A 10,081-nucleotide genomic window follows, 5' to 3' on the forward strand; every position below is an offset into this window, starting at 1 on the left:
AATGAATTCTTATCATTTCCTGAGTAATGTTTTTTTAAGCCTTCCATTTGGCCTCAGTAAAATTATTTCAGTGGAAAAGAGGCATTGCTTTCTCTGCAAGTTTGCCCAGTCAAGGCTTTGTAGTTACCTGGTGGGAGGAGGGAGCAAAGTGAAAAGGCTTCAGTGCTACACAGTGGATTTCTTCTTTCATTGTAGAAGAATGTACACAGCAGTTAATTTTCCAAATACACTAAACAACTGCACTGACCTAGATATACTGGGAATATACAAATTGTAATTTCAGAAGAAAACTCGGTCTCTTCTAAATTTAAAATCGGCACTAACCCCTACTACTGCATTCATTATGAGGGGTTTCTGTGGTAAATAGCGATTGCTATGTGTTACTGTGTGGAATCAAAAATTTTACTGCCTTAGTAAATTTCAGAATATATTGAATTTATTGGAAAATGTAAAGTGATGTTATTCTATGTAGAGGAGTGCTGTGACAATGAATTAGCATTACTGTAAGGTGAAGTAATTATGGTGAGTAGAAATGGCCTCTTTAGAAGCGTGTCTTGACTTTAGTCAATATTACTAGCTAAGCTGGAAAGCTGCTCTGGCTGGAAAACGGCTGCTGTTTTACCTTGGCCTACCTGTCTTTCTTACTACCCTCCTCACCATCTCTGCTGCTCTCAGGAATTCTGCAAGGAACAAATGTGCAAAAAATTATTTCCTTTCTCCTTATATTTGCATAGAATGACATTAGTAGCTCTTGTCAATGACGTTTCTAAAGAGGAAAATATGGAAAGCAAGAGAAAAATGTATTACCCAAATACTTGCCCTGGGAGGACAATGGCAAGGTGAGAATTGTCTGCAAGTATGGCATATTTGAGAGACGTTTCTGCCATTCTTTCCAGGCTGCTTACAGGGTAACAACAAGAAGCACCAATGCAAAGCCACAGAGAAACTCCAGATGTCTGGTAACAAAGTAAATTTGAAAATAACTGGAGAAGACCCTGACAATATTTGGAGACAATAATAAGTTTTGCAAGAACTGAGGTAGGGTATATAGTTACGGAAGACACTTTTGGGGAGAACTAATGCAGTGATGGATTTGCTGGGCAGAAAGGGCAAACCTGCCTCCTCCTCGGCCACTGAAGCTACAACAGTGATGCATGAGGCTGCCTGTCCGTGACCAGATGTTGTGGTCTCTTATCTTCCATGCTGTCCTCTTCAGCTGCCTGCTGGCACGGATGAGCGAAAATAAGCCACCATCACTGTGAAAAGGCTGAGGAAGTGGTGAAAAGCCTTGCTTGCTTGAATCAGAGATGTTTACATTTTCCTGCCTAACTAGCTTCAGTGATGATGTAAAAGCACAGAGCCTTCAGGTTTGCTCTAAAAGCACTATTCTATTCTTCCTTCAGGCACAGAGATGGCTTACATGACCTGTCACAACCTCCAGCAGCCCTCTCTTCTTCACTGTTTTTTTAATTGGTTTACATCTTAATATTGTTTTCTTGCAAGCAGCTTCGTTTTATGAGAAATCAATCTCTAATGACACATGAATTTGAGTTTTTGGGGTTTTTTTCTTCTTACCTTCCTAGTGGGAAATCTTCAGCCCTTCCTTGAAGTTTTAACATAAGCATTTTTAATTGCTTTAATAATGAATACAAGTTCTTCAACTTTAGGTCATTTTGAGCATGCCTGGTAAGGGTGTTGAATGAGCATTCCCAGGTAGCCAACAAATTCCTCATTATTAGCAACAACTTATATAGAAAAGTGTTCTTAAGTCAACAGAACTACTCTTATTTTGGCCTTTCATTTCCCACTTATTGATATTATGGAAAAAAAAAAAAACCCAAACAACTCTGACATGTTTATAGATGTTTCCAGCTTTAGTGTGAAATATTGAACTGGGATATATAGTAGTCAGCATCATATTTTCCTTAAAAAAAGGCATGAAGAATTCTTCAAAGACTTTCTGATGCAACTCCACCAGGAACAGATTTAATTCACTACCAGACCAGAGCAAATTTCAATACAGTGAATCTAGAATGAAAGATCCACAGAGCAAGACATACTCATGGAATATTCCACTCACACTTTGCACGGTGCTCTTGCGTTCCTCTAGCCTTTCACCACAGAATCACCTGGAATTGGAAGATTCCACAAACCTTCAGATCAGCTAAGCTCACAAACCTGCTGTCCATACTCGGCACAGTGAGGAAGACTGTACATTTAATGAAAGATAGTTGAATGCAGTTGCTAGTGAGACAAATTGGAGAAAGACATTTTTCTGTGCCTGGATCCCTTTCTACTCCTGTTTCCTCCCTATTTCTGATTTCTTTGCCTGGCTTTTCTTTGTGAGCAGGGCCACCGCCTGGCGTGGGTTTCCAGCGATGGAGCTGTCACCAGGAGCGCTCCTGCCTAGGACCGATGTGCTCAGCGCTGGGTGCAGCAGCATTGCTCAGTCTGGTCTGGAAGACTTAATGACAGAGTTACTGCCAGAGCTGTTGACTCTTTTTAGCTGCTCATGCTCTATAAAGTAACTGTATTAAATCAAGATGAGTTGATTACCACTTCTCATTCTGATTTGCTGCTTTTCAATACATAGCATGAGCGCTCCTGGACAGCTCCTACACAACTCCTTTAAGAAAGTATCTCTTAAAAAAAAAACCCAAACACAAACAAACAAACAAACCAAAAAACAAGTTAATAATAAAAATAATCTAAAATTTGGAAACCCAAAGTGGTAAGCCACAGTTTCATCACATTACACTGCCATAGCCTTGGCATGTAGGTACTCCCAGATGCATTTCCCCATGCTCAAAGTTAAAGGTCTGTGATGTCCCCTGAAAATGAGAGGACTTCAGAGATGGAGCAGGTATCCAGGATGCTTGGAAGTCTTTATCCTTTGAGTGTAAGGTGACGAGCTTGGCAAGGGCTTTAATTGTGGGGGTATTTCTGCTAAGCCAATAAAGTTCCTCCTTGAAAGCAAACTTCAGCCCTTATAATCCCGCCTCTTGATATCCTTTTTTGCTGTCTTACTCATTAGCTATATCTAATGCCTAATTGCATCTGAGCTCACAGTTGCTTGGGATTCACTGAGTTTGCTGAAACAGAACTGCACTAAAATCCAATTTACTAAGCTTAAGGTTTCACAGTCAGCAGCCAAAAACCATACAGACTGGATCTATCAAATATACATTTATCTTCCCAACCATGAAAAGAGGTAGATATGCACAGATAAGCTGCTTTGTGCGAATGACACCAATGTAAATCAAATCCAGAATTATAAACTCTCAATAGTAAGACGATGATGCAATCTACATATCTTCTGTTAAACAGGAGGCCAGAAATATTAATTACCTTAGACACATTTAATGGGTGTGACATGTTATGTTAAATTCAGCATTATTACACTAGATAAGTCATCAGAATGTTATCCACATAAAGACATACTCTGGATAAAAAAAATAAATAAATTTCACCTTTTCTAAATGGAGCTTCATTGAAAAAACACAGAAAAACCTAGAGGCAGAGAGAATATTCGGTTATTTACTCTGTAATCTTTGTTTCTTTGCACAAGTAATTTCACAATTCAGCCTTCCATTAGCCTGCTAAGCAATTAGGAAAAGGATCTTGAATTTCTTCCCTAAGCCACTTTATTTCAGGTATATTTAAACAATTAATCTAAACAAATAATCTAAAAATATTTTTTTATGGTAAGCTATTCCATTGTAGAAACAAAGAAATTGCAGCTGATAGCTAATTAACTGATGCTCCTACTTCAAGGCATAATAGAGGCCAAATATATATCCTAATCAGGCTTCCAGAGTATTTGGTAATACCAGAAGCAATGTCTGTGTAAATTACTGCAAGCTACTGCTTAAGGCCATCCAAATTCTACAGTTAGGACTGATCAAAAGTCTAATAAAGGCAAGGAAAATATTTCTGTGGACTGTAACAACTCTGAGTCATACCTTCTCTGAGCCAATTTGCATGATGCTGAACTTAGCAGTAAATCCAAAATCTGAAATACGAACATAAAAAAAATAAATTCTCTTCTAATATATTCACCTCAGTACATATTCTTCAGATCACATCTGGAATTCCCAGGGTGTTTTCCCCACTCCCAGCTGTCATTTTATCATCTATTATATAAAATGGGTATCTAATTATGGGCTGCTGTGGAAGACGTTCCACAGCGATGCCCGTATCTACAGCAGAGAAGTGAAAGAAATGATGATGCTTCTTTTCAGTTTCACCAGTGATTTTACCCCTGTAATCAAAATGTCCGTTTTTACGATTTCACTAATTTATAGGCCGATGCTTAAAAACTATCAGAGCTGAATAATCAAAATGTTATTAGAACTACATAAAGCTGCCTACCACAGATAGTCATTATAGGGCTTTCTGCAGTGTCTTCTAGCAGAGTATTTCCACATCTACTTGGTAATGATTTATTCCAACGCAGGTCCCTGTGACCTTGGGGCAGCTAGTGCTTTAAAGGTTGTCCCCATGTGCCTGGTTATGGAGAGTCTAAATACAATATTTTCTACCTTCTAAACTCCGGCTTAAATGACAAGCTTGAATTTATTTTAGCACATTTGTTAGATTTAGGTGTGAATCAGATCCTAAACTTCTATTCCTTCTTCATATTACTCTCATATCTGATTTAGGTTTAAAATTATTTTCTTTTCGGAGACAGTATTTTCAATGAAACCTGGAGTTTCTAATCCTGCTCTAAAATGTTGACACTTTGTAAACGTAGGCTAATGTCCAAATAAAAATGGAGTATGCTCTGAATTTATCACCTAGGTTATACCACTTGTGATTTCACTGACATTAAAGAAACACTGAGGAGGTTCTAGTCTAAAGAAACATACTTTGGCGTCTAAGCAGCGACAACCCCACTGCAATGACAAGGTCAGAGTCTGGCACTTACCTTAGTTCTGTAGCAGGCTGGCAGGCACTCTGGCAGCCAGTTTTACATTAGTCAGAAATGCTTCTCAAAAGCCTGAAAAAAAAAAAAAATTCCAGATGCAAAAAAGAATGTTTATGGTGATAAGAAAGTAAACATGCCAGCTATGTATTTTAATTTGTACATATCACGCCTGCTAGAGCTACACTGATGTGGCCCTTCTAACCCTTCTCATGGCCCTATTCAAAACTGTCTTCTTTTCACTGGCATTCCACGAGCTAACGGTGCAATTAACTGATCTGATTTTGCCAATGCAGAATCTCCCAGGTTCTTCCTTTTTTGCCTATCAAAAGAAAGCAAGCAGAAAAAGGAGCGCTGCTGTTGACTTCAACCAAATACTCCAAAGAAAGAGCAGCAACTTTTTTTGCTTTTATAATTTGCTTAGCAACATTTCTTTCCAGCTGTCACTGCCTTTCCTGCCTAAATGCTGGCACTGAGATGCTTCTGAAGCATTGCTTCCCCAAATCCTGCTGCAGTAGCACCCACCTCTTCACTTGAGGGTGCCACCCAACTAGCAGGACCAGGAACACTTTGTGCACTCTCCGCTCCGGTCTGGCACAAAGGTCAGCTTCAGGCCCCTTTCCCATGCATGCATCACATGCTTGGGGATATTACCTCTAGCCCAATGCCTGCCCTGACCCTCTCCAAGCCTATCTTCAGCCACAGCCCCTTGGGTGAGCCCAGGTCCCCACCAGGCTCCCCGGGCTGAGCAGGGCTCTGCTGGAGTCCCACCCCGGGAGTCCTCGTTCCCCTGAGCCACCCCCAGTGCTACACCGCAAGTATCCTGGCCCACGATGTACCTCGTTTTGATCTGGATTTTGAACGTTGCTTTTGCTTTTTGTTCCGAGTTTAACATGTATCACAGATTAAGGATATCCACATAGTTAAGCAAGAATTTTTTGGTTTATAGCACTACATGATATCAAATTGTAATCCCTTGGATCAACTTAAAAAGAAGGTAGAGCCATGAATAAACTTCAAAATAAATAATAGCAAAACCCAACCTATCTTTCCTCTTTTAAGGCCCTATATCCCATTTCTTCCATTTTTAATTAGTACACAAACATTTGGTTCCTACTTTGGGAAAGTCTGAGTTGGATTAAAGCTGGCTATTAACATTTTGGGATTGCACCAGGACAGGAGGCTGGGGAACTGGTGGCAGCAGCACCATTCAACTGTTTACTTACAATCAGGGTATCTTCATGCAAAGTAACGTACATGTGTTTCAGTACTACAAAAATGCTAAAGGCATGCTAAACGTCTACAACAGGAATTATTTGCATACATACGTACAAACAAATGTTTTGGAACTCGTACAGATGTTTTTATTCTGTGGTCTTTCAGGCAGGTGCTGTTAAATCATAAATGTTTGAACACTTCCTCATGTTTGAGCATTCCTTACTTCACATCTGTACAGTCACTTTGTTGAACTTGCCCCCTAAGGCATTTATAACTTGTAGTAAAATGCCTGCACGTCTCTAACATTTGAACAATCCTATTTATCATTAACAATCATTCCTGTGCTACAGAGCTAGTTGTGTAACCACAACCTTTAGGTAGGCAGATATTTTTAAGAAAATGAATTGCTGCATTTGCAGCCTCATGCACGTGCTTTAAAATTATTTTTGCAATATTTACACTCTGCAGTCCTAACTGCATGCTTGTCACACTGACAGTTTTGTGCCAGTACTAACAGTCCCAAGTTTTCTGGATTAACAACATAAATTCAGGGCTGTGCTCTGGACTGCTGTCAGGAAAGGAGAAGAATTAAAATCCAGTGTTAGTGTCCCAAATAAGATATCAGCACACACTGCAACAGCTGCATAAAAAGAGCTCTATGTTTAATATCTACAATGCAAATACTTTAAAGAAAAGCAATTTTGGCAAGTTATATACTGCTTCACCTTTTAGGAACATAACTGAGAGACATGAAAGACACAAGTCATTTTGACATTGTGTTTTAGAAAATCCATAACAAACCATTCGCTTAGAATCTGGAACTTTATACATACACATGTATGCGTGTATATTATATGAAGTGCCAGGATCTCTGGTTTCTCAAGCTGTGCCAGTTTACAGTAAGCAGGAATGGCACCTACCATACTTGAAGCTATGACAGCATGAGTCAGCACAAGCAAGAGAAAGTTTAGTGTTGAAACAATAAAGAAGGAAAAAGCACACCGAACTGCCGCTTCACCTGCTGCAGGTTGTGCTGGTGATTCGCTCTGCGTTGCCTGTATCCACACCTGGCTTTTCAGCCACAAAGACCCATTACTTGCAAAGGTCACAGAATCTTCTAAAAATTGTCCTCAGTACAATGTGCTTCAACAGATGTGGCTTTGCTACTCTCCATTTAAACCAGTTCTTTTGTTGCTACCCTCTTTCTGTGTAAAACATTGGATTGAACAGGGTGTCCCCCCCACCTGTCCCCCTTTCCCCTCATACCTCATTCTACAGATGCAAAAAGATTAAGAAAAGACAAAAATGATGCACGTACACATACATATATTAATATATATACAAGTATATAGACATTAAACTAAGTTGCTAGAAGGCTTATGCTTTGTGAGAATTTCATCACTCTGGGATATCACAAGAGCTGACCCTTAAGAACAGACTTTAACACTGTTCTGGTCAACTGCATCCCTCCTGCTGGAACTGTTTCTATAATTTTCAGCCGTTGGTAGCCTTTAAGAAATCTTAATTCTATACCTTTCCAAATAACAAATCAACCTACAACCTGACCTTGCTAAGAGTAGTAATCAGGAAGTGAGAAAGTTGAAGTTTGCGGCAAAAGGAATTCTTTTAGAAATTACATTTCAGAAGGAACACAGGAGGACCAACACTAGCATCAAGAGTTAATCTTGGCAGTCCAGCACCTTTTCTTAAATTCTAAGAGAAAGACCATCACATTCCTACTTCCAGTTACCGATAGATTTCTAATAGTGATTACAGGATTGTTGCTACCTGTTCCATGGGGAGGGCACTGCTTTTCGATTCTTTATTTTCCCTTACAGCAGAGATTGCCAAAAGCAAAAAAATCACGTAGGGCAACTGTGTGAGCGTTCTTTCTTGCAGGCAGAGAATGAGAGGAAAAAAAGGAGAGCTATCTATGGATGACAGGTCATCCTACTGAAATAGCTCACGGATGTTGGCTCGCTAAGATGTATCGAGGCCAAGAACTTTTGGGCATGGCCTATGCTGCTTGGGTTACTCAATCAGCTCTACCTCCCACAGCCTATCAACCCTCTCTTGATCCCCTCCTCCTCTCCAGTCAAGGCCTCAGATTCAATAAAACCCTTTTCCATTGAACCTTCTCCATTGTTTCTTTTCCCCCCTCATGTTTGCCTGAAATTCCCCCTTACGCTACATAACTTGCACAGGGTTGGTACATTATAATATTTTGTTCAACCTTTTTCAAGCAATGCAAGTGGTATTTCTGGTTTTATCCAAAACTGCATGTGCTTAGTTACCCAGCAAGGTCAGACTTCCTACAGGTACGCTGGCAGTTAGTGAAACATCTGTTGCGATTCAGTCAGTTCTGGCCTCAGGGTTTGACTCACAGGACAGACGCTATTTTGCTCAGTACTTCTATGACAGATGCAGCTTTTTATCTAAAAAAAGGACAAAAATCATATTTTTATCTTAACACGTCATTTCCGCCCCCCCTACCCGGCTGCAAGTTAAGGGAAGTCCTAGTGATATCTGATGGACCATTAACTACAAAAGGTCACCACCAGGGTTCCATTTCAAGCCAAAACTGAAGAGATCAAGTGGATAAAGTAATCCCCCAGGTGAAACACTTCAGTACAAATGACTAGAAGCAGGGTATTCTGTTGCTCAAACATCTGATGACTAAGTTCCATCTGTGCCTCGCTGAATCCCGGCGGCAGGCAGGACTGCTTAGTCTATTATTGTTCAGCCAGCAGGATGGCTTAGTTACGGCAGGAGTTACGGGACAGCTTTCCAAAATGAAGGCAGCTATCAGATCAAATTGGTAACTGAAGAAACAGGACTCCACTTGAATGAGCTTATCCATAGGCAGACAAGGCATCAAATAGGAGCTGGAGTCATTTGTGCTGTAGGATATTTAGATTTTGATTCAGCACACATCACAGCCTCTTCAATCAGTTGTGGGTTCTTGTGCTGGTGTACTGGTAAAATTAAGCCTTTTCTGTTTAGTAAACAGGAAAGGTGTTTCTACAGTCACATGACAATAGTAGGGATGTTACACCTTAAGTGACGTATATTCCAGCCAAAGCATAATATACGATATGATATTTATGCTTAGCTGGTATGTCATGGATCAGCAGCTGTAAGTCCTGCTTTTGAAAACATTAGCTGGTACTTTTGTTACTTCAAGTGTAATACAGTTTTAGAGGCATTTTAATGGTTTAAGATTGTACATGCTGCTTCAGTGTGAGCAACCCAAAATTTCATTATTTATCTGTCCTTTAATTATAGGATTAATCTTCAAAGCATTATGGAGTACATTTGCAAAGTCACAGAGAGAATAAAAGGATTATAAAGGATAAAAAGCACACAGAGCATAATACGTACCAATGGTATAAGCGAGTGGTGATAAGGAAAAGATGCACATATGCTAAGGCTACATTTATACATCAAGATTACACAGCATATGAGTGAAGGGACCATGATTCTTCTGTCCCTTTACACCTGCAAAACATATTGTGGCAGCTGTTTATACTGGGCTATTCTAATATTTTGTAATCAACCCTTTTGTAAAACTGCATGTTATGTGTCAGTTGTGGTCATCTTCAGTAGGGGAGCTTCAATATATTATGAGCCTTCTCACTTACAGTTATTTATTTTATGGAATCAGAAGGTGGCAACTTCTGATTTACTGTAATGACCCCCATAACGTTATTAGACTATTAAGTTAGGATATCTTCCTTTCCAATCACTCTTTTAAAGAGCTCTCCCAGATGACCACTATGGAGGTGTGTCCCTGCTTCAGCTTTGTATAGGCTTAAAGGAGTTCCATGCAATTAAGGATCACGTCTCACCCATGCTCATCTTAGCCTTTGGAAATTGCCAGATACACTCAAGAATCATCTATTTAAATTAACTTCACATGAGGAGATATTAATGTTGTGA

The 10,081-nt window shown here is 39.7% G+C and overlaps 2 long non-coding RNA genes across 2 annotated transcripts in view; one reads left to right on the forward strand and one right to left on the reverse strand.

The window, feature by feature from the left end:
- The window catches only part of LOC121093540, a 33,988-nt gene that overhangs the window by 1,697 nt on the left and 22,210 nt on the right, over positions 1–10,081 (forward strand). The window lies entirely within an intron of this gene.
- LOC121093542 lies at positions 898–9,739 on the reverse strand. The gene is made up of 6 exons (XR_005829607.1): positions 9,524–9,739; positions 8,437–8,577; positions 4,928–4,999; positions 3,963–4,012; positions 3,471–3,510; positions 898–2,129 (listed from the first exon to the last, which is right to left on the reverse strand). It is a non-coding gene; the product is annotated as an uncharacterized LOC121093542 (long non-coding RNA).

The sequence above is a fragment of the Falco naumanni genome, chromosome 9 (assembly GCF_017639655.2).
Source record: "Falco naumanni isolate bFalNau1 chromosome 9, bFalNau1.pat, whole genome shotgun sequence".
In the NCBI taxonomy this organism is placed as follows: Eukaryota; Metazoa; Chordata; class Aves; order Falconiformes; family Falconidae; genus Falco; species Falco naumanni.